Source organism: Triticum dicoccoides, chromosome 3A (genome assembly GCF_002162155.2).
Source record: "Triticum dicoccoides isolate Atlit2015 ecotype Zavitan chromosome 3A, WEW_v2.0, whole genome shotgun sequence".
In the NCBI taxonomy this organism is placed as follows: Eukaryota; Viridiplantae; Streptophyta; class Magnoliopsida; order Poales; family Poaceae; genus Triticum; species Triticum dicoccoides.
Window position 1 is genome coordinate 672,188,511 of NC_041384.1, and position 24,788 is coordinate 672,213,298.

General features: G+C 43.8%; 1 pseudogene; it reads left to right on the top strand.

Moving 5' to 3' along the window:
- Positions 1-9,979: 9,979 nt before the first annotated feature.
- Positions 9,980-24,782, top strand: LOC119270108 (annotated as a pseudogene).
- Positions 24,783-24,788: the final 6 nt, after the last annotated feature.

Genomic DNA, 24,788 nt, shown 5'->3' on the forward strand with positions numbered 1-24,788 from the left:
TTTGCATACAACAGGGCAGTACATTCGACCACTAAATTTTGTCCTTTTGAAATTGTTTATGGTTTCAAACCTGCTGCTCCCATAGATCTTTTGCCTTTACCATTACAGGAGCGAATCAATCTTGATGCAAGTAAGCGTGCTGACTTCGTGAAGAAAATTCATGAGAAGACCAAGGAAAATATTGAGAAGATGACTGAACAATATGCAAAACGAGCAGACAAGGGAAGAAAAAAAGTGTTGTTTGAAGAAGGTGATCTTGTGTGGGTACACCTGCGGAAGGATTGTTTCCCAGATCAACGCAAATGCAAGTTGCAGCCACGTGGAGATGGTCCATTCAAAGTTCTTGCGAAGATCAATGACAATGCCTACAAGATTGACCTTCCGATGGATTATGGTGTTAGTCCAACTTTCAATGTGTTCGACCTCTCTCCATACTTTGGACCATCAGAGTCGAGGACGACTCCTCTTCAAGAGGGGGAGGATGATGAGGACACCACAACCATCGACAAGTCTCCAACAATTATAGGTCCAATCACAAGAAGTCGCGCCAAACAAATATGTGACCAGGTGAACGCTAACTTAAATTTACCTTGTAACCTTGATGACACAACTATGCTTTCATCTCCATTGTTGTTGGTTGAACTTGGGTATAACATGGAAGCAATCCAGCAACCTATGAGCTCTTGAAGCAACCGCTTTGGAGGAACAAGTTTGGAGAAAACAAGTTTCAAGTGAAGCTGATGTTGTCAGTTTTTACCTCTGATGTTTTGGTGTGGCACACCCATATGGTGGAGAGACGGGGCCATAGGGGTACATCAACAGAAGCTACATCAAATTATCTTTCCAATTCAAAAAACCTCACATCATTTGGAGTTGTGAGTCAAAAGTTCTAGTCATTCTCGTGGAAGGTGTCCAGACTGCTAAGACTTCGCGAATTTCTGAGGAGCTCTGCAACAACTCCCAAAGTTGACTGCTTATTCACCCAAGGAAGCCATGCAAACCTGCTTACTTTTGAAACCATTTTCACATCTAGCTAAGGGGGGTTGTCCCTGCTATAAAACCCCATCTCCCCCATCCTCTAGACACCTTTTGTCAAAACATTCAGCTACAAGCTTATGCAGCAAGACTGCTAGAGAGATCCGAGAGATCTTGCTACCTTTGCTCTTGTGAGTTCATTCAGATTCGCGAGAAGGAGCCTCTGGTTCCCCCTAGTTCGTGCTCTACGGTTCCGGCCGTTTTGTGTGGATTAGTCCCGGTTTGTGGTTCTGCGATTGTTCAGACAGCGGGTTGGAGTTCTTGTAGCTTCGGTCAGCCATCCCCAACATACGGGTTGCATCCAACCTTGGCAGGGATAAAGCTAGTTATCCCAGCTGCTTGCAGCTAGTTATCCCTCCCGATTCGATCCTACGACATGAAGATCGGACCACCCTCGGGCGTGAACTCGTTCATCGGGTTCCCACCTATCACATTTAGTCCTTTGATGTAGGGTTTGCATGAATATGTTAGTTGGTTATATTATAAACCTAGTAGTGCAATGAGGTAGGTCTGAGCCTTTACTTCTTTGTCGCCAATGTTGTAGGGATTTTTGTTATGCCATTGTAGACGAGGATTGGTATGTGAGATCATGAAAGTTGCGAGTGATATAATAATTAAGGGTAACCTTAAGGTGGCAACATTAACACACATCTGGGTGGATTGGTAAGGGGCACCCTCGAGAAACCAGTGGACTTGCCCAGGGGATCCCGGAGTACCGTGTGATCACCCTATGGACTGCCACCCAGGCTCAAAGGGATTCATCAATTTTTCATGACTAGAAGCTTACCTGCACAGCCAGCTATTATGGGCTCTGGCTTAGTTGAGTATGTTGTGTGACCTCTTACAGTGGTAGACTAGCAGATGTAGTTATATATATGTAGGTGTACCGGTCTACCCAGGGTTAAGAGGGAACACTTCAGAAAGACTATGTCTCGATCTTCCGGCTCTCAAACACCAGGCAGTGCGAGGACTACAAAGGAGATGATCGAGTCTTGTGGGGAAAAGTGTGCAAAACTCTGCAGAGTGTAAAACTAATCGATTAGCCGTGTCCCCGGTTATGGACAATTTGAGCATCTAGAAAGTGGGAATTGAGCAATCCCATCACTCTAAATAATCAAATGGGTTTTAATGAATTTGGGTATAGATTGAATGGAGCAACCATCTCAATCATATTATGATGAATTATGTAGTAACAATATGATATTCTTTTGATAATAGGGAAAAATCAGCTTTATGCAAATTAAATTTAGAACCAACCACCAACCATATTGCATGTACAAATAGGACATTTATTCATCTCTTGTGGTGTGACTTGCCAGTACATTCAATGTACTGACCTACACGCTGCAACATATTATGTTGCAGGTATTATCCGACGAGTAAGTGATACGATAGGGTTACAGTCCGCACTCAACTTGCCGATGGCGTTGATGGGACTCCACACCCGTTTGCCTGTTTCTGTTGAGATTCTTAAGGTATATATCAGTTTTTTTTGCTACTTATACATGTGATTGCACTTTGATATATACATTGATGTACTGTGTGTGCTAGCATACTGATCCAGGGATAGCATAGATACACAGAGACTTGACCGTCTGAGGTCGGGTCGCTACATTATATTTCTGTGTTCATGATAATTGTCTATTGTTCATGCTATAATTGTATTAACTGGAAACCGTAATACATGTGTGAATACATAGATCGTAATATGTCCCTAGTAAGCCTCTAGTTGACTAGCTCGTTGATCAATAGATGGTCATGGTTTCCTGACCATGGACATTGGATGTCATTGATAACGGGATCACATCATTAGGAGAATGATGTGATGGACAAGACCCAATCCTAAGCATAGCACAAGATCGTGTAGTTCGTTTGCTAAAGCTTTTCTAATGTCAAGTATCATTTCCTTAGACCATGAGATTGTGCAACTCCCGAATATCGTAGGAATGCTTTGGGTGTACCAAACATCACAACGTAACTGGGTGGCTATAAAGGTGCACTACAGGTATCTCCGAAAGTATCTGTTGGATTGGCATGAATCGAGACTGGGATTTGTCACTCCGTATGACGGAGCGGTATCTCTGGGCCCACTCGGTAATGCATCATCATAACGAGCTCAATGTGACTAAGGAGTTAGCCACAAGATCATGCGTTATAGAACGAGTAAAGAGACTTGCCGGTAACGAGATTGAACAAGGTATAGAGATACCGACGATCAAATCTCGGGCAAGTAACATACCGATGGACAAAGGGAATTGTATACGGGATTGATTGAATCCCCGACATCGTGGTTCATCCGGTGAGATCATCGTGGAACATGTGGGAGCCAACATGGGTATCCAGATCCCGCTATTGGTTATTGTTCGGAGAGATGTCTCGGTCATGTCTACATGGTTCCCGAACCCGTAGGGTTTACACACTTTAGGTTTGGTGACGCTAGAGTTGTTATGGGAAATAGTATGTGGTTACCGAAGGTTGTTCGGAGTCCCGGATGAGATCCCGGACGTCACAAGGAGTTTCGTAATGGTCTGGAGATGAAGATTTATATATGGGAAGTCCTTATTGGTCGCAGGAAGTGATCGGGGGTTACTGGTATTGTACCGGGACCACCGAAGGGGTTCCGAGGGTCCACCGGGAGGGTCCACCTGCCCTGGAGGGCCCTATGGGCTGAATATAGAGGGGAACCAGCCCTTAGGTGGGCTGGGCGCCAACTCGCCCCTAGGGCCCATGCGCCTAGGGTTGGGGGAAACCCTAGAGGGGGCGCCCCCCACCTGGCTTGGGGGGCAAGCCTCCCCTTGCCCCCCCCCTCTATATCCATCTAGGGGGCCGACCCCCTCTCCATTGCCCCTGTATATAGTAGGGGTGGGAGGGCAGCCGTACCCTTCCCCTGGCGTAGCCCTCCCCCTCTCCAACACCTCCTCCTCCGTCGCGCTTGGCAAAGCTCTGCCGGAGAACCACGAGCTCCATCACCACCACGCCGTCGTGCCGCCGGAGTTCTCCCCCAACTTCTCCTCTCCCCTTGCTAGATCAAGAAGGGGGAGACGTCCCCAGGTTATACGTGTGTTGAACGCGGAGGCACCGTTGTTCGGCGCTTAGATCGGAATCGACCGCGATCTGAATCGTTGCATGTACGACTCCACCAACCGCGTTCTTGCAACGCTTCCGCTTAGTGATCTTCAAGGGTATGAAGATGCACTCCCTCTCTCTCGTTGCTAGCATCTCCTAGATTGATCTTGGTGACACGTAGGAAAAATTTGAATTATTGCTATGTTCCCCAACACCACCCACATATCAAATTATCAAAGTAGCGAACACAAATCAAACCAATATGATGAAAGTGACTAGATGAAATTCCCGTGTACCCTCAAGAACACTTTACTCATTATAAGAAATCGTTTTGGCATGTCCTTTGCCTCAAAAGCATTAGGCTACCTTGCTACATACTTGTCACAATTATCGTTACTTGCTCGTTACAAATTACCTTTTTATCAAACTACTCGCTACTTACAATTTCAGCACTTGCAGACACTATCTTACTGAAAACTACTTGTCATTTCCTTCTACTCCTCGTTGGGTTCGACACCCTTACTTATCGAAAAGAGCTACAATTGATCCCCTATACTTGTGGGTCATCGTTTAGCATGGGAGATATTGATAACTGATGGTCGTGAAGTAAATGAGAAGGGTGCATGTCTCAAAATATCATTTATCTCTGTTTTAAAAACTTGAGCTCTGGCACCTCTGCAAATCACTGCTTCCCTCTGTGAAGGGACTATCTATTTACTTTTATGTTGTGTCATCACCTTCTAAAATAAGCGCTAGAACCTGAGAGCACAATTGTCATGACTTATGCATTGTGTGTAGCTAATGTTGGGTGCATCATGACTGGATCTTTTCTACCATGAATTACAATGTTTAGTCACTGCTTGGACTTTGGAGGTGCTCTACATTTATGTTTTACAGTCTCAGAAAGGGCTAGCGAGATACCACTATTATCATATTATATCATGGTTGTTTTGACAACGTGTTGCCGTTTGCGATGTCTTATTATTGCTCGCTAGCTGATTATGTCATTGATATGAGTTAATATAATCTTTAAGAGTTATTGTCGGCATGGTTAGTTATAATGTTGGCTGAAAACTTGGGTGTTGTTTAAGCTTATTTATGCAAACAAGAGCAAAAGAGTTCGTAAAAGTTTTTCTTTTCACATTCAGTTTATCAACTGAATTGCTTGAGGACAAGCAAATGTTTAAGCTTGGGGGAGTTGATACGTCTCTAACGTATCTACTTTTTCTAACGTTTTTCCTCTTGTTTTCGACTCTAATTTGCATGATTTGAATAAAACTAACCCCGGACTAACGCTGTTTTCAGCAAAACTACCATGGTGTTGTTTTTGTGCAGAAATAAAAGTTCTTGGAATGGAATGAAACTTTGCGAGTAATTTTTATATAATATATAAGAATTTCTGAAGCCAAGACCTACTAGAGAGGGGCACCTGGGTGGGCACAACCCACCAGGGCACGCCCCCCCTCTCCTGGCGCGCCCAGGCGGGTTGTCCCCACCTGGTGGCCCCGCAGACCCTGAAACCGATGCTATAAAATCCTATTTTTCCAGAAAAAATTAGGGAGAAAGAATTATCCGATCCATGAGACGGAGCCGCCGTTACCTCCTGTTCTTCATCGGGAGGCCAGATCTGGAGTCCGTTTGGGGCTCTGGAGAGGGGTATCTTTGTTCTTCAACATCACCAACCCTTCTCCATCGCCAATTCCATGATGCTCCCCTCCGGGAGTGAGTAATTCCTTTGTAAACTCGCTGGTCGGTGAGGAGTTGGATGAGATTCATCATGTAATCGAGTTAGTTTTGTTAAGGCTTGATCCCTAGTATCCACTATGTTCTTAGATTAATGTTGCTATAACTTTGCCATGCTTAATGCTTGTCACTTTGGGTCCGGGTGCCATGATTTCAGATTTGAACCGTTTATGTTATCACCATTATATCCATGTTCTAAATCCGATCTTGCAAGTTATAGTCACCTACTACGTGTTATGATCCGGCAACCCCGGAGTGACAATAGTCGGGACCACTCCCGGTGATGATCGTAGTTTGACGAGTTCATGTATTCACTATGTGTTAATGCTTTGTTCCGGTTCTCTATTAAAAAGAGGCATTAATATCCCTTAGTTTCCAATATGGACCCCGCTGCCACGGGAGGGTAGGACAAAAGATGTCATGCAAGTTTTTTCCATAAGCACGTATGACTATTTACGGAATACATGCCTACATTATATTGATGAACTGCAGCTAGTGTCGTATTGCCCTAGGTTATAACTGTCTCATGATGAATATCATCCAACGAGTCATCGATCCAATGCCTACGAATTTATCTTATATTGTTCTTGCTAAGTTACTATTGATATCATCACTGTTACACTTGCTACAAAATTACCAATATCCTCCAGCCTCGAAACATGTGTTCATCGTCCCATCAACATCGTATGCATGTCCCCCACTCGAACACAATCTGGGCACCTTCAACACCATCGACACTGGCCCCCCGGCTTCACGACCCTCGGGGCCGAAATTTCAGGCCACACCAGATTAACAATCTTAACATCCATCATTACTGAGGACACAATGTGCTTCCTCAACAACCCCATACTAGGAAACGACCCCGTCACACAAGCAATGAAGGCCTTCAGGAGAGTGACATTTACTGCCCCTCTAGCTCCAGCAGAACAATGTGGAGGCCGCCGTGCAACAGGTGGGTGGGGGGGCATGAAACGATCAACAACGAGAAACATCGTCGAGCTTGGTGACCACAAGCAACCACCAATGCCACGACCCACGCTAGTCAATACATCATGATGTAGCCAATACGTCAACTAAGAAAGAGCTAAAGAAAAAGAAAGCCAACCCGAACAATACCCAGAGCCACCATCTTCAAAATCACCACCTGACCCTGGTGGTTTCATAACGAAACTATACATTCAACCAGCAACAAAAAAACAAAAGTAGGTTGACATCAAACAAACTACTGGATCTTGATAACTTGGATCTAACCGCTTATTAGTGGGTCTCACGAAGTCCCTAGTTCTTTTGGAGAAGAGAAGAAATCAAACACATATGCCCTTCCCTAAAAGAATTGCTCTCGGCTAGCAGTGAGAAACTCCAAAACCGTGCGTTGCACGATCATCGTCTGAATTACCCAAAGATTGCTCATCTCAGAAATTTTAAGAAGTTGGAAAATATTTCCACAAAAGATAAGATAGTTAGAAAATATGACATGCGGCGCCTGTACATGGGGAAAAGAAGACGTAATTCTCCTTTCCATCAACGCAGCACCGAGGCGCAAAGTGGAAGAACCCAAAGAGTCAATTACACCACAAGTGCTAAAACTTGGCGTGAAAATTTATTTTAATGCCAAAACTTGCAGCATACATTGAACTGGTGCTACAACTTGGCTTTGGCGTGCATATACAGTGCAAATTGCATTTGTAGACGGACACGGAGCTGACTAGGCGCGCCATATGGCATCAGGCCCGCTGCCAGTCACTGAAGGGTACATATAGGGCGTGTCCTGTTATTTCGTGAAAAACATTTTTTGAAAATAAATTATGGCCAACCGGATTTGACCCCCTGATCTGCAGCGTGGAGGGTTCATACCTCAATGCACCCAGAACAATTTTTTGTTATATTTTCAGATGTACTTTATATATCGAGGTGGACTTAAGCTAGCTGGAGACCCTAAACCAATTTGTAGTGTTATATTTTTTAAAAAACTAAACTATATGTAAATTATAATCTTTTTACGAATATGTAATTCATACTTGTGTGTCATGCCTTAAGATTTAATTTTAAATTTTCTATATATTTTAATAAATGCTTACAGAATTTTAAAATGTTCACAGTTTTTTTTAGAAACAAATCTTCACAGTTTTACCAAAATATTAATGTAGTATATTAAAATGTTCATGCTTTAATAGTTTTTCTATATATTCTGATAAATGCTTATATAAGTTTATAAATCTTCACAGTTTTAATGAAATACCCATGTAGTCTATAAAAGTGTCCATGTTTTAAGAATAATATATTCATATAATGTAGAAATCGTTGGCTAGGATTCAGACCAGTGACATGTAAGGTGCGCGTAGCCACCACCCCACCCGACAGCGTTATTCTTTTCTTCAGAAATTTATAAATATATGTAAATTATAATATTATATATATATATACATAATAGTATTACATTATAAAATTATTCATATATTATTTAAAAAATATCCATATGGTTAAATTATAAATTAGAAAATTATGCATGTAATAATTTTCATATTCAATAAAAATATCAAAGTATTTTTTGTTTTTCTATATATTTAAATAAATGATAATATATATTTATAATAAAATAGTTATGTATTATAAAAGTGTTCATTTTTATTCTGCAGTTTGTTTTGTTTATAATGCACAATTATAATTTGCATATAATTTGCAATTTTTGTAGCGAATAACAGTGCAAAATGGTCAGTAGGGTGTCGAGCCTGCTTAAGGTCTACCGAATATATAGAAGAAGTTCATTTTCACCCTCAAATGTGCCTCAATGGACAAATCCCACCCTAAAGTCTAATTTGGTATAATTTTGACCCTGAAATCTTCAAAACCGGACAATTTTGCCCCTTGAGCAGTTGCTGTAATTTTGCTAGTTTTAGGAGAAGATGTCGTCTTCTTCCTCTTTCCCTCTCTCCTCTGTGTCGTTCATCGACCGCCATGGTCGTCGATGTTCCCCACCAAGGTGCTACAGAGTCACCCTAGATGCCCCAGCCCCTCCTTCCCCTCCCCCACCCTTCTCCCACCCTCTCGCGACGGGAATCCCGTGCCCCACGCGCGTCCGTGCTGCAGTCAGCGCCGCCTCCGTTTGCCGCCCACGCGGCCACCGGCCACCTTGAGCCACAACGCCATTTCAAGCGTCTCCGCCACGCCGCCCTCGCCTACTCTGGCACAGTAATTTGAGTGAGTCACCCCCTGAATTATAGCGGGAACGCCGTCTTTCTTGTATCCAATCTGTTGTCGCCGTGCCTGATTCCCTAGCTCTGAGGATCCCCCAACGCCTCTGACGCCTCCCCTGAGATCCGTCTGGTGTTCCCGGTGCTGCTGAAGCCTCCCCAACAAGCTCAGCGACCCTGAGTTTTTTCCTCCCCGATATTGTGCTCCGGTGGTTGCCGCAGCCATCATTGGCACCGTTGTCGTCCTTCTCGGCCTAGCGTGCGAGGCTAGGGCGAACTCCTCCTTGTTTGCCTCAGTTTCCCCAAAGCACTCTCTCCCCCTAACTTGATTCCCGCATGGAGTTGCCTAGGCTCGCCGCCGCACTAGCCCGTTGCCGGCCACCTTCTGTTCACCCTACGACCCAATCCAATGAAAACAATGCCACGTCATCCCCGAAAACCAGCAAAATTACAACAAAACTGCTCAAGGGGCAAATTTGTTCGGTTTTGGAGATTTCAGGATCAAAATTGTACCAAATTAGACTTCAGGGTGAGATTCGTCCATTGAGGCACATTTTTGGGTGAAAATGAACTTCTTTTAGGACGAAAAACGGTTCTCGATCCATTGGTTAGGCAGACACGCATCCATGCTGCAGATTATGGGTTCAAAAATACATCAGCCACCAATTTTGCACATAATTTACTCGCTGACAAATGGATCGGCACGTGGCAGTGGCCTTTTTGTGAGAAAAAATAATTTTGATGGGATTCACAAAATAACAGGCCACAAGCCCTATCTCTACCATTTAATGGCTAATAGTGGGTCCCACATTATATGACGCATCTAGTCAGCACTATATATGTATATAAATGCGATTTGCATCGTATATGCAGGTCAAAGCCAAGTTATGGCACCAGTTCAATGTAATTGACTCAAACCCAAACCCCTCTCCTCTCCCCCTGCAGTCTCCGGTCCAGTCTAGCCGAGTGGCGAGTCCACGAACCAAACCAGAGAAAGCGGGGAGATCGCCGGGAATTCTCCGATGACCGGCGGCAGCGGAGGCGCCACCCGGCGTCCATCCGCCGCCTCCAGGAGCCGCGGGGACCCCTCCTCCTCTGCCCCGGATCCGGACGCGCGCCGGGCCGCCGCCGCCGCCGCAGCGCGGCGCAGTGGCCGCGGCGACCATGGCCCGCTGCGCGTCATGGCCGTGAGCGCCCGAACCCTCCTTCTCCTAGGGATTGCTTCCGTTGCCCTCCTGTCCGTCGCCTTCCTCGCGTATACCGGCGGGTGGTGGCAGGCTGAGGCGGAGTCGGAGGGCGCCGCGGCGCTGCGCAGGATGGCGCGCTCCGTCACGCCGCTTGATGCGCCCCGGATGATGGATCTGCCTCAGGTGAGGGTCATCACCTCGTAGCGTCACAATTGACTAGGCAGGTGTTATGTCATTCTGCAAGGTGTGCGTGCTCTGCTAGAACCTGCAACAGTGGAACTTGGGACATTGGAATTATGTAAGAGCTACGCAAATTGGGGAAGGACACCACTGTTGTACTGTATGTCTCAACCACTCGGTATAGATGGTAGCTAGTTAATGATGAGTTTTGGTTACATCAGTACAATGAACTACAGATTGTGTATGCTTTATTAGTGCTCTGGTGAAGTAACTTTTAAGGCCTCCTTTGGTTCATAGGATAAGAATATCATGCGAATAGGAAAACCATTCCTACAAACCAAAGGGCTTCAAAGGACTTTTTCCTACAAAATTCCTATCCTTCAGAATTCCTACAAAATTCCTGTAAACCAAAGGAGGCCCGTGTGGTAGTAAATCCTCCCAGTGATTTGCCATAGGTCGTTAAACTTGTTAAGAGGCGTGAACTAGAATAGGGTGTGTAGGTGAGATAAAACTGCTTTCGACTATAATGTGTATGCATTCTAGTTCTTTACTAGGCGAGTATTTGATTTATTCTGTTCTAGATGATTTATATTGATTTTTGGTTGTAAACCAATTAGATTTCTGATGGTTAATGTTGACTGGCTGCAGTTCCAAGGTGATCACAAAGAAAGCTTGTATTGGGGTACTTACAGGCCAAATGTATATCTTGGAATTCGTGCTAGGTACTTAACTTTGGTGATCTCTTCCTCTTTCCCTTATAACATGCTAGTTGGAATGATTCTGTTCTCTTAGTCCTCTTGGACATGCTAGAACTATCCATGAAAACTTATATTGCTAGCATCATTAGTTGTTATGCTGTGAATTTACTTGTCTCGTGAACACGAGGCAAACAGAGGTATTTTTTGTTCTCATTACTCATTAGGTTAGTTCCATTGTGGAGGGCTGGAGTTGTGGTATACAATTTCTGCTGCTGGTGCAGCACGCTGTTTTCCATTAATCAGAAGAAATAATATGTGTGTGTGATGGCAGCTCTGTACTACCAAGCTTGTGAAAAATCCATACTAATACAATTTATATTTCAGAACTCCATTGTCTCTAATTGCTGGGTTGATGTGGATTGGCGTGAAAAATGGACAATATTTTATTCGCCATGTCTGCCAAGATTCTGACGAGCTTAGCAAATATGGGTGGGCAGATCACAATGGTAGGGATTATGGACGTCAAGAGTTGACTGATCATGGCTTGCACTTGACCACTAGCTTTCTAAAAGAGAAAGGAGATGGCAGTGGCTATGGAGGAGACTGGGCAGTTCGATTGGATGCTAAGAATGAGGGGTAAGTCCATATTCATTAGGCTCAAACTGAAAAAAAATCTGATTTAAATAAAGTAATGTTTGACACGAGATGGAAATACTGTTATTGTTTACTTGAGTTGACCTCTTCATCACCAAATACAACATTTGGAAGTTGCCATATGTTCTTACTCCTGCAACATTATCTAAGGAACAAAAGGGAATTCATCTCATGCCATTACAATTAATTTAGGTCAAGTTTAAGTGAAGCCCAAGAAAGCACCACACATCTGTTCTTCTATATTGCTGACGAAGCAGGAAAGTTGATCACTATGGGCTCACATGAGCCTCCGTCGAGAGGTCCTGTTCTTTTGGCCTCTGGATCGCATGAAGAGATTGGTGATTGGGAACTTTACCTGAGATCTGAGGTATACATATACTGTGGCCTTGTTAGTCCTAGTTTTTAGGGGGGTTTTGTATCACTTGATACTATTATGTAACATGATGCCATATGGTTGACATCTCTATCGTCATTTATGGAACGCTGTCACAGGACAATTTGGAAATTCACAGAGCTGGATTCCAGACGATCAGTATGCACAATCTAAGCGACCTAGTACAGCATGCCCTTGTGACTAATGTAATTCCTAAACTCTTGTTCCTTTACCTGTATATTATAAAGTTGGTTTGCATTTATAGCTACATCTGTGGAACTTTGTAGGCAAGGCAAAGTGGGAACCTTAATCTGCCAGACATGACAGAAGACTCTTCAAATGCAATGATCTATCAGGTACTTTAAAGGTGAAGACACGTTTTTTCCCCTGTCAAGTTATTCCATCAATATACAGTACATCCTCGTGTATGTGTCAAATCAAGAATGAGTCAATAACACCCAGAACTTGAGTAATATTTTTTTGCCTTTCTAATTTATGTTTTCCCTCTGTTTCCACAGGTTTCAATAAAACTTCCTGCCAAAATAGACATGGTGTTCTTGTCAGGGGCTGGCTCAAAAAATCCAATGACTGCAGAACGTGTTAACAGGCTAACAGGTGATTCTGCTGCACGGTGCAATACTGCTTATAGATAGGAGACATATTCATTATTGGATTACATGGACATCATCTATAATATGCATGCTCTGAACATTTTGAAGGAAGTAACGCGAGATTTTGACTTTGTCTTGCTTCCCCGCATCAGATATGAGATCCGTTTTACCTGCATCTTGTCCTTACGTTGAACCTGAACTTCAGGAGTTTTGGAGGCACGATGTATTCATTTTGTTTGTTAATTGTTATATCAGTAATGATGTCAAGATTTTCAGGTCCCATGCTGAGCACCCGCCTTGAATCAAAACAGAAAGATTTTGAAGAGAGATATGATCAAATTTTCAACGTAAATAATAAGGTGTGCTCCTTGGGTCAGTTTTGTACTTTCCACAAGCTCTTTTTTGCAGTCTCTAGAGTTATTTTTCCCACTGTAGCACTGCTTCCTAGGAACCCTGAATTTAATTTCCCAAATCAAAAGTATTTGTACTTACTCTTGCATTGTGTCCGTGTTTATGGGGCTGTACATGACAGTTACGTTTTTGTTATTGGTTGTGTGCTTTACAGTTGTAGGATACTTTAATGCTAATGGATTTTTTGCTAGATAGATAAATATTGTTCCAGGCAATCAGTAAAGCTTGGCTGAGGACTATGTAATGGACCTATGTTGATGCTAGTGTTGCTCTGATGCAGATTGTTTCCAAAGAACTATCTGTTGGTAGAGCTGCCTTGTCAAGTCTACTTGGCGGTATTGGCTACTTCTACGGGCAGTCAAAAATTGCACTTCCCAAAGGTTTTTCAGTAAGTTTTAGAGTTTCACCTGATATTCTTATCTATGTCTTTCTCATGGCTGTTTGCCACCTTATGTATGTGTAGTAATCTACTCAACTGTGCTGAATCTATTTCTTTTGGGCAGTAGACCAGATACAGATTCTAGGTTATTACCATCACACAAACAAATAATGTTGAAGATTTTTTGTTGCAGCAAAAAAATGGAGATAAATATATTCCATATTGGCCTGCTGCACTATATACAGCTGTGCCCAGTCGCTCATTTTTCCCTAGGGGATTCCTGTGGGACGAGGGCTTCCATCAGTTAGTCATTTGGTAAGCATTCTATCAATTCATAATGTTTGGTGCATGGCTTCTGCTACTCCATTCGTTATCTGGACAACTTCCCTGCCTGTGCTGGTATTATTGCTCTCTGTGAACACACTTCCTTGATGATGATGTACAGGCGCTGGGATGCCCATATATCCATGGACATAATTGGCCATTGGTTGGATCTAATTAATGCGGATGGATGGATTCCTCGAGAGCAAATATTAGGGGCTGAAGCTTTAAGGTTAGTATCCACTACGAGGGATGGACCCTCCAACATTCTTATCTATGTCCTTCTCATAGCTAGTCATAAATTTGATATGTCAGTTCTTATATCATCTAGTTTTTGGCTTCATGCAGTAAAGTTCCTGAGGAATTCGTTCTGCAGTATCCTTCCAATGGAAACCCTCCGACATTATTTCTTGCGCTGCGTGGTAGGACCAATTCTGTTCATCGGTGTTGATAATTGAGATATCTAATTGCTTTCTTGGTTTTTCTCTTTAATTATTCGGATTATTTGGTTTGTACACACTAGATGCTTTAAATGATAAATGTTGATGTGTAAGGCAGAAATTCAGCTTACATACTAATGTTCCCTGCCTCTACCCCTTCTTTCTTCTTTTGAAATTTGACTAGCTTCTCTCTTGGACTTACTCAATTACTCTCTCCGTCCCATAAGAGCATTTTTGACACTACTAGTGTCTATTATGGGACGGAGGGAGTACTAAAGAACGATATGGCCAGATAGGCACCCAAATTGGTCATATGACTCTAACCCGGGTGGTCGGTTGGGAGGTTAAACAGCTTATTTACTGGCCGGTTCCCCCATCCCTCCCACTTTAAATATCCGAGGGCATGACAACAACACTCACGCAACCGTAAAAATGACTTTGAAGTCTTACAAATTATGTTGGGTTTATTTTGTTCGTGCATATGTATCCAATTATGTGTTGAGAGAGAACTGCTCACAGTGGCCTAGCATCAGAATCTTATTAATGTGTGGATCTGGTCAAGCATCAAAAACCTGTTTATGTGTAGAAGTGTGTGAATTATGATCAAGTGATTGCGGTCCAGTTGGTTTAATACATTTTCTCTCGCAGACTTGGCAAGTGGCATACATGCACACCAGTTTTCGGATGAGGAAGCTGAAAAGATATCCACTTTCCTTAAAAGGGCTTATGTACGGCTGAACTCTTGGTTCCAGTGGTTCAACAGTACGCAATCAGGTGAGCTTTGCTGTTCCAATGTCTTATACTCGGTCATAGGTCATAACTAGTAAGAGTAAACGATTGGTGGCTGTGAAAATGGAACCAGTATGCTTTTCTTCTGCCAAGCACGGAAAAGTATGTATCGGTTGGATCTTCACTTTATTTTAAGTCATGCTCATCATAGTGTTTAGAGCACGCATGAACATGCTGAACTGCATGCTGTTACTGATTTATGGACATATTGTTGAACATGAGTATTACCATGCTTAGTTGTCTTCTGTTAGGGGCTATCTGTGATTTTATGGTAAGAAGAGTAGTTACACTTGACTACTTGAGCTTCCAAAGCCTTGACTCGGCTATGCTATTTTTAAAGAGCATTTGAGATATTTACTCTTGGTTCATTAATTGTAGAAAGCATTTCAGCATAAATACCAAAAAGCATAACCGAAGCTAGATCAAGGGTGCAAACATCTGGCACAGATGATAATCGTCTCTTCTGTTGACCATCTATATCTTCTTACGTTATGTATAGGAACACATCAAAGTTTTCAGAAGTTTATCTGTTTTCCCTTCAGTTTCTCTGGTTCCTTTATATATACTCTCTTCTCAAACTGACGCAAATAAAGTAATCCTTGATTAGTTTAGCAGACACTGTATCTCAGATCAACTGTTCTGATGAGAGAAATGTGTAACCAGCTGCCAGAATATGGAACACTAATATGCCCTGTCGAAGGATCTGCCTGTCCAAAGTTAGAAACTAACACTTTTTCAGGTTACAGTACCATGTGCCTGGGTTTTGATGGCCTGGAAAGAGATATGCTTCATTTCTTTGCACTGTTCTAAAGGGTAACACCTAAGCCTGTCTGACTGGTTGGCGGCTATGTGCTAGTTGCCAACCTGCCACTGCAGTGTCTCCCTAGCCTAAGTGCTTTATAGAACACTTTTTCTGTCACACGGCATTACGGTGTGCATTTAACCTTTCTGCGAACTGGTGTAAGCTGTAAAATATTATATATATGTTTTATACTGTTAAAAGTCAATGTTTATTGTTGGGTCAGTCAACTGTGGATATTAATTTCCATTATATGCAGATTATCCTTTATGTTTTTGCTCGTCATGTCCGAACTTTTAGCTTGTTTATCATGAAGGTCTATTGACTTGATTGTTTTTTAGGGAAATATGAAGGGACGTTTTTTTGGCATGGAAGAGACAATATGACAACAAGGGAGTTAAACCCAAAGGTTTTTGAACAATTCTTAGTTGCTTGCTCCCACTCTGATCAGTTGATCCTAAAGTATATGCAAAAGCTATGTTGTTGGCAAATAGAGTTTATTCCCTTGTCTTTCTGTATAATTGCATTAGTGAGATCACTCCCAATGTTTCTAACTCCTTTACAGACTTTGACATCTGGGTTGGATGACTATCCTCGTGCATCTCACCCTAATGACGAAGAGCGCCATGTTGACCTTCGGTGCTGGATGCTTCTAGCTACAAATTGTATGCGCTCAATCGCCGGGTTTCTTAAAATGGACAGCTCTCTTGAGAAGGTACTGTATGAATATCTGCACTGGCTTTGTCTCAGCCATTTACCGACTTACTCTTTTTCTTGAAAAATCTATTATCTTCTGCAGGATTACTATAAATTGTCAGATCAACTTTCAGATTTTGAGACACTTAACAAGGTATTGCCTTGAAAGTTCTGGTAGTTTATTTTCGTTCATGAATGTTGTTTTTACTGTGTAGATCAATCAGATATCATCCTTTTAAGTTAATTAACTAATGGTATTACATTTTTGGATATGAATAGAGGCACTTGTTCAATGCTAATAATTATGATCCGATACAATCTTTTTTTATATGACCCTTTAAACATAGACAAAGAACTGTGCTAATTTACCAATAACTCCAGTGAATGCTGTGGTTTTGGTTCCTGCCCAACTTCAAGGGACCATATAAGCAAATTGTCTGGGGATAGTTTTGGGAAAACATGCTGAGCTTTCTGTTTGCTGCTGAGTATTACAGTATTATGGATTCGTATGCCAGTAGGAGACAAAAAGTATGACACAAATGCCTTTGAATTCATGATGTGTTGTGTAGTCTTTTTTCTTTCTTCCAAAGAGCAGCTATCTACTAAATGCTTGTTATCGACTTATTGGGTTTTGCATGTAACAAGCTGTGTTCAAGCAATAACTAGGCTTCCATTGTTCAATTGTTTGTTGCATTTTGACAGATGCACTTGGATGACAAAACTGGTGCCTATTTTGACTTTGGTAACCATACAGAAAAGGTTGGTGTTGCGCTTCCTCTCAGCCTTGTGATTTAGCTTACAGGCATGATTACTGATTTTGGTTGTAAGATCATTGTTAGGTTCGTTTGAGATGGTATGAAAATAGGGAGGCTATGAAACGAGAACTCCTGCGGGAGACATTAGAAGCCCCACATCTGCAATTAGTACCTCATGTTGGTTATGTCAGCCTATTCCCATTCATGATGGGGGCCATTCCACCTGTATGCTCACTACCTCCCATCTGTTTGCTTCTCACTTTTACCGTGTTTTTTTATCCCAGCCCAGTCATGCTCATCCTAAACTCCTACATTGATAAGCACTATTTAACTCTATTCAGGAATCGTGGGTTCTTGAGAAGCAGCTTGACCTTATATCCAACAGCTCTTTCCTATGGACGGATTATGGCCTCCGGTCACTTTCTAGAACAAGGTATATCTAAATATCTGTATTTGTTCACTTTGCTAAGGAGCACAGCTCGATGGTTAAAATTGGAGGTACTCGTGACTTTGGAACTTCTAGAGCATCCATGTGGAAAACTGTAACTTCACTAGAGGGCCCAGTGTAGAAGACTTGGGGCAGTTGTATTACTATTACACTCAGGGCTAGTTTGGTAGCCTGTGATCCCGGGGGGATCCCCGTCAAATACCTGGGCACAGAGCCCACGAGGAAAACTCGGCCCGTGGAAAACCACGACGACGTTTGGTCGCTCGCTCGCTAGGGATATGTTGCCCCGGTCCCCTTCCTTTCCCCGGGTGAGAGATCCACGCCCAGATAGGTTGGGGAGAAAAGCCACGACTCGCATCGAGCGATCTCCTCCAGCGCTACCTGAGCACTATACCTGGCGTTTTTTCTGGACGTGATCTTCTTCCCTCTAGCCTTCCAAACTACCATGGTGATCTCCCCTGGTAGGAGGAGGGATCCCCGATGGCCATGGCAATCCTCTGGTGGAGGATTAGGGCCCTGGGAAGCTATCCCCTTGCAACCAAATTAGGCCTCACTGAACAATATTACTAGGTCATTCAGTTAGTAGTTTCTGAATTATTTGCTGATCCATGGTCCAGCTCAATGTATATGAAGCGTAATACGGAGCATGATGCTCCGTACTGGAGAGGTGCTATTTGGATAAACATGAACTACATGATTCTTTCAGGACTCCATCACTATGCACACGGTAAACTCCTCAAACAATGCTGTGAAATGTACCAATACTTACCTTTCACAAATTTCACTGTATGCATCACACTCTTAACACTGCGTTGCCCTGTAGAGGATGGCCCATACAGTGTCAGGGCAGGGGAACTGTACGATGAGCTAAGATCGAACCTGATCCGGTATGTCCCAACTTTCTAGCACGAGAACCCGAAATGCGCTGAATTTCAGCCTCTCTAATGGACGCTTGGTGGTGCTAACTTATCTGCCTGCATTTACAGGAACATCGTGGGGAACTACCAGGAAACCGGGTTCTTCTGGGAGAACTACGACCAGAAGAACAAAGGGAAGGGGAAGGGCGCGAGGTCGTTCACCGGATGGACGTCCCTCGTCGTCCTGATCATGGCCGAGTCCTACCCATCGTTGCACAGGTAGATAGATGTATCGGTGTATCCCGAGCGGCCGCACCTGAGGTAGAAATCCCAACTGTAAAGGAAGGCCTGATCAGTGATCACCAATGTTGAGCTTGATTTTGACCGAAATGCCGGGAAGAGCTTCCCTTAGGAGCATTGCCGCTTTACTCGTTGGATTTTGGGGGTATAACTGCTAGTCACTCAATCATGATATATACGGGTTTTGTTCCTTGCGGCGGCAGTTATCCCCTGATTCCGTAGATTGGTTTCTCGAGTATGCCTTGTTTTTCCTGGGCTTGGAGATGCCAACGAGAAGTATTTATGAGCATGTAGACATCAGAGACAACGAAGCTGAGTATTACTGTCATCTGCCAACGAGTCATATCACAGCACCTTATTTATATTTTTTGACGGGGATAAATCTTTTTTTTTTAATCCCAGGGATAAATCTCGAGCGAACAGAGTTCTTTTCGTAGCGTTCCTTCCAGGGGAAAGAGCCCCGCCTGACCGGTGAGCCCTGGGTGCTGGGTGGGTAGACCTGCTGCTTTTGTCCCTTGTGGAACGGCCCCGAGTAGACTTGGAACTCGGAAGCATCGGCTGCTCTGCTCCGGTCTCGCAGACTCGCACGCACGCAAAGCTACGGATGCGCGCGCTTTTCGGCGTCGTGACGGACAAGTCGATCCCCGCTTTGAATGGAACCACGGGATACTATACTACTCCCTCCGTTCCATAATGTAGCGCATATAGATTTTCTACAAAGTCAAACTTTATAAACTTTGATCAAGTTTATAGAGAAAACAATTTATATCTACAATACCAAATGTATGTAATATGAAAGTATGTCTTGTGATGTGTCTAAGCACATGTATTTGGTATTCTAGATGTATATGATTTCCTCTACAAACTTGGTCAAAGTTTATAAAGTTTGACTTTTAGAAAAATCTATATGCGCTACATTGTGGAACGGAGGGAGTACTGCTCTTTGTACACGCCCTCTACCACCAGCGAATCGTCCTGCTCAGAGGCGGTAATTCTGTTGATTTCTAATTGAACACCGCAATCATTTCTACGCTCACGATAAGCGCACTTGAAGAGTTGAAGTGTGGATTTCATGGAAGCCAAGGTGAGAATGGGAGCCCATGTGAAGGCATGTCTTTGTCGAATCTCGCCCGAATCGGTCGGCGATGGTCTTCAGTGGATCTGTTTGGTCCAGTCTTGCATTCTTCATCTGCGTGTTGACAAGATTGATCCTTCTGATCTACGTCCCTCTTCATCGGCAACGGATCCTGCTCTGGTGCGCTGCGCGCTTCTATGGGGCCTTAGCACAACAACTTCTCGACTGTCTACCACAACAAGGTTTGTTTGATTCTGGTGAGCCGACGTGCCTTCGACTCACTCATGTACTTGTATTTGTCGCTGGGTGATCTATCGACATTGTTGTAGTTTGTGTTACCTCTGTTATTTTCTATACTGTCATGATTGATTATGAATAGATCAAAAAAAATCTCGTATCTATTAAGCAACAACCCACAAAGAAGAAAAACTATAGCAAGCCTCGGGGAGCCAAACTTGTCAGAAGGAGTCGTTGGCGCGCTGTGGCGCAATGGGAGTTTGATAGTGCACTCTTGAACCCGGCTCGACAAGCCGGGAGAGGTGTCTACCATTTCACGGGCACAAACCCAAAATCCAAAGCGTGACTTACAAGAGGGATTAATCGGTGTTCAGCGGTAAAAAAATTCGGTTGTACTTTATGTTTTCCTAATCATGAGTATCAACCGCATTTTTGCTTATCGAGTTATGCTTTAAACAAAAAAAAATTGTACTTTGAGGTGTGGTAAGGGCAATGTTGTGTCTACATCATACACAAATAAAACATATTCAAGCCAATTCTCAAAAGGGTAAAACAAGTAATACAGAACCATTGAAGCTCGGCCATATTCCCACTTTCGGAGCTGATCATTTTACCTTTTTTTTGTTTGGTTAATAGCATAGAAGTTAGATGAGACCTTGTTAACTCTCATCTATATGAGAATTAGTAAATCTAAAATATAAAACCATTTCTACGTCACTATCTAAGGGACTTCTACCAGGCTTTAGGACGAGCGTAAATATAAAAGTGAGGACACAATGAAGATCTTATAGCTATAAGTAATTGATTTGAGAAATAATTATTTCAAAGTCGACAAAGCCAAAATCACCCTCTTGTATTTTCTCGTGGTGCATCAAGACCTGGACCGCGTCGACAACTTGAAAAAATAAGTCTAAGAAACTGCGATACATATGAACAATCCATGTCTAATATTTCGCAAACTGCAGTACCCAAATTTGAAACACAGCTTGCAAGCAGGGTTTATCGGGCATTCAGCGGTAACAGATAGTTTTGCCAATCATTACTATGAACACTAGTTGTGTCTGTCATTCTTGTTTCTTAAGGAATGTGTCCCACTTAAAAATTTGTGGTGTGATAACTCATGAGCACATGTTGTGTCTACATCATACACAAGTAAACATATGCAAGTCAATGCTCAAAAAGGTAAAACCAGTAGATTAAAAAAACCCTTGAGGCCCAACCATATTCCCCACTACGGAGACCGGAGCTGCCCCCATAACCAACCACGGAGCAAAAAACCAAAGAGCCATCGTGCCTATTACAACGCCCCGACGCGGCTGGGTTGGTTAGTTGTTACCCAGCCCCGTACCCCCACCACACCCCAAATCCACCGGGGACGCCGGCGGGCGGCACGGCACGGCCATGGCCACCGCGCCGGGCGTCCGCACGGTGGCCGCCGTCTTCGGGCTGCTGCTCCTCGCCTTCGCGCTCTCCTCCACCGTCATCTACCTCGCCTCCCCGGCCCGCGCCGCCTCCCCCAGCAGCATCCTCCTCAACCTCCGCCCCTTCGCCGCCCGCTGCCCGCCCGCCCCGCCGCTCCGCGTCTTCATGTACGACCTCCCCCCGCGCTTCCACGTCGCCATGATGGCCTCTTCGAGGAACGGCGGCGGCGGCGCCGAGGGGAACTCCACCGCGTTCCCCGCCTGGCCGCCCTCCGCGGGCGGGATCAGGCGGCAGCACAGCGTGGAGTACTGGATGATGGCGTCCCTTCAGCAGCAGCGGCAGCAGGGGGGAGCGGCGGCGGAGGCCGTCCGCGTGCGGGATCCGGACGCCGCCGAGGCCTTCTTCGTGCCCTTCTTCTCCTCGCTCAGCTTCAACGTGCACGGCCGCAACATGACCGACCCCGACACCGAGGCCGACCGCCTCCTTCAGGTAGCAGCCGCTCCTCCACGCCCCCTTATCTCGCTGCTTTTGCTGGTGGCTCTGTCCTGTGGCCTGGAACGGATCATATCGGCTCCGATTGAGACGTCTCTGCTCTGAATTGCGTTTTGCGCTGTGGAAAATCGTTTGCGTAGGCACGACCATCCACGAACAGCCAAATTGCCCGGTGAAAACTGTACTTGCTACAAAACACACTAAACGGACGAAAGATCTCAATAGATTAATGATCCATTGAACACTGTAAGCTCATCAAAGATAAACACCCTGGCTTTGAACATTGCTCTCATGGCAGGTGTTCCATCGCTGTCGGCCACACTATTTAGCCGCAGTGGTCTCCCCAAATTATGGCAGACATGACAGGCCGCTATCTCCTTTACTTACAATGTGGCTTGCCTTGAAAGAAAAGAATGTTTGAGAATTAGCAAGTATAATTTGTGAGGTGTAGTGATATGGGTTTCCCTGTAAGCTATCTGGCTGGTTTGTGTATGAGTTGTAGTGGCAGGTTAGTAGGCTCTGATCACCATGGATGTTCTTTGTGGAACTGAATTATAATTGCGGAATGAAATGCTGAAGTAACCTATTGTCTACTACACTTGACACTACGTGTTCGTATGGTTTGATCTTGTAAGAAATTCTCGATTGGATATGGTGTGTGATGCTCCCTGTGCATTTTGAGGGCTAATTGATACTCTGTCCCAAAATAAGTGTCGCTGATTTAGTACAAAGTTTCACTAAATCAACGACACTTATTTTGGGACGGAGGGAGTATTACTTATTGTGCGTAGTATGGCCACAAGCAGACTTGATGCACATAACTTCTATGCATCATTCGTCGTGCTTACCAGCCACTGCAAATTTATAGCCGGCAATCAGGCAACGTTGGTTCTGTAAACTGTATTAGGATGATAACAGAGTAACTATGTGCTCTGTGACGATGACAATGAGGCTGGATTACATGTTTCTGTGTTCAGTGTCTCTCAGAATTGTGCACTGCACATCCCATTATGTGTAATCCTAAGTAAATATGCTCCCAGTCAAAGACCTGTCATATAGTGAAACCAATCAAAGCACATTATTTTGCTTGCATCGCATGTCACTTGATTATTATTTTGTTATGTCAACCTATAAAGTTTGCTTAGCCACAAAAAAATGTTTTTCTTAACTGTGGAAAATCCTGCAAGGCTTGGGTGAGAATAAAAATCACACAAAAGCTGTCTATAACTCTATCGGCATGCTCCCCTGTAAATGTGTAATTCTGTCCTCATTATGCGTAATCCTAAGTAAATATTTCATCAAGTATAATAACTAAATTAAACTGCCTTTTGAACTTGTTTCTATCTTGTTCTTGTAGGTGGAACTTATGGACATTCTATGGAAGTCTAAATATTGGCAACGATCTGCGGGACGTGACCATGTGATTCCGATGCATCACCCAAATGCTTTTAGATTTCTGCGAGATATGGTGAATGCATCTGTTCTTATAGTTTCAGACTTTGGGAGATACACGAAGGAACTGGCTTCCTTGAGGAAAGATGTTGTAGCACCATATGTGCATGTTGTAGATTCCTTCCTTAACGACGATGCATCTGATCCATTTGAGGCTCGCCCTACACTGCTTTTCTTTCGGGGGCGTACAGTCAGGAAAGATGTATGGAATTGGTTTATGTCTCAGCCTAGCATTTACTGTAGTGGGATTGTCTTGAGAGTATGGGATCCTAAGGGTGTTTTTTTCCCCAGGAAGGGAAAATCCGTGGAAAACTCGCGAAGTTATTAAAGGGCAAAGATGGTGTGCGCTTTGAAAATAGTCTTGCCACAGGTGACGGCATTAAAATCGTAAGCATTCTCTGTCATTCATACCCTTCTGTTTTTAGTGACATGGAATTAACTGGACTTGCCCCTCACCATACTAGTTCCTTCTAAGTGTGTAGTGGCTTTTGTTTATGGTTTCGATATGTTGATGTGATTCTCTTCTCTGTTGAGGCTTCTTGATACGAGAACTGATATTTTATAAAATGTTTACTCCTTGCAGTCTACAGATGGCATGCGATCATCAAAGTTTTGCCTCCATCCCGCCGGGGATACTCCTTCGTCATGCCGGCTGTTTGATGCCATTGTCAGCCATTGCATTCCTGTGATTATCAGTAGCCGGATTGAGCTCCCTTTTGAGGATGAGATTGATTACAGCGAGTTCTCGCTTTTCTTCTCAGTTGAAGAAGCTCTAGAACCTGATTACTTGCTCAACCAGCTCAGACAGATGCCTAAAGAGAAGTGGGTTGAGATGTGGTCAAAGCTAAAAAACGTCTCTAGTCACTATGAATTCCAGTATCCCCCCAGGAAGGATGATGCCGTGAACATGATATGGCGGCAGGTGAGGAACAAAATCCCCGCGGTTAACCTTGCGATCCACAGGAGTAGGAGACTAAAAGTTCCAGACTGGTGGTGAGGATTTGGTGAATTGTGTACATATTCTCATATCGATGGCGAGACCGGCATCATTCATATGGTCCATGACGAAGCCATGGCGGTCCATACCTTGTGCATCATGACACTGGATCCAGGAAGATGTACTGACAGACACAAACATTTTTGCCCCTTTTCGTTGATCTTACAACACAGTAACCAT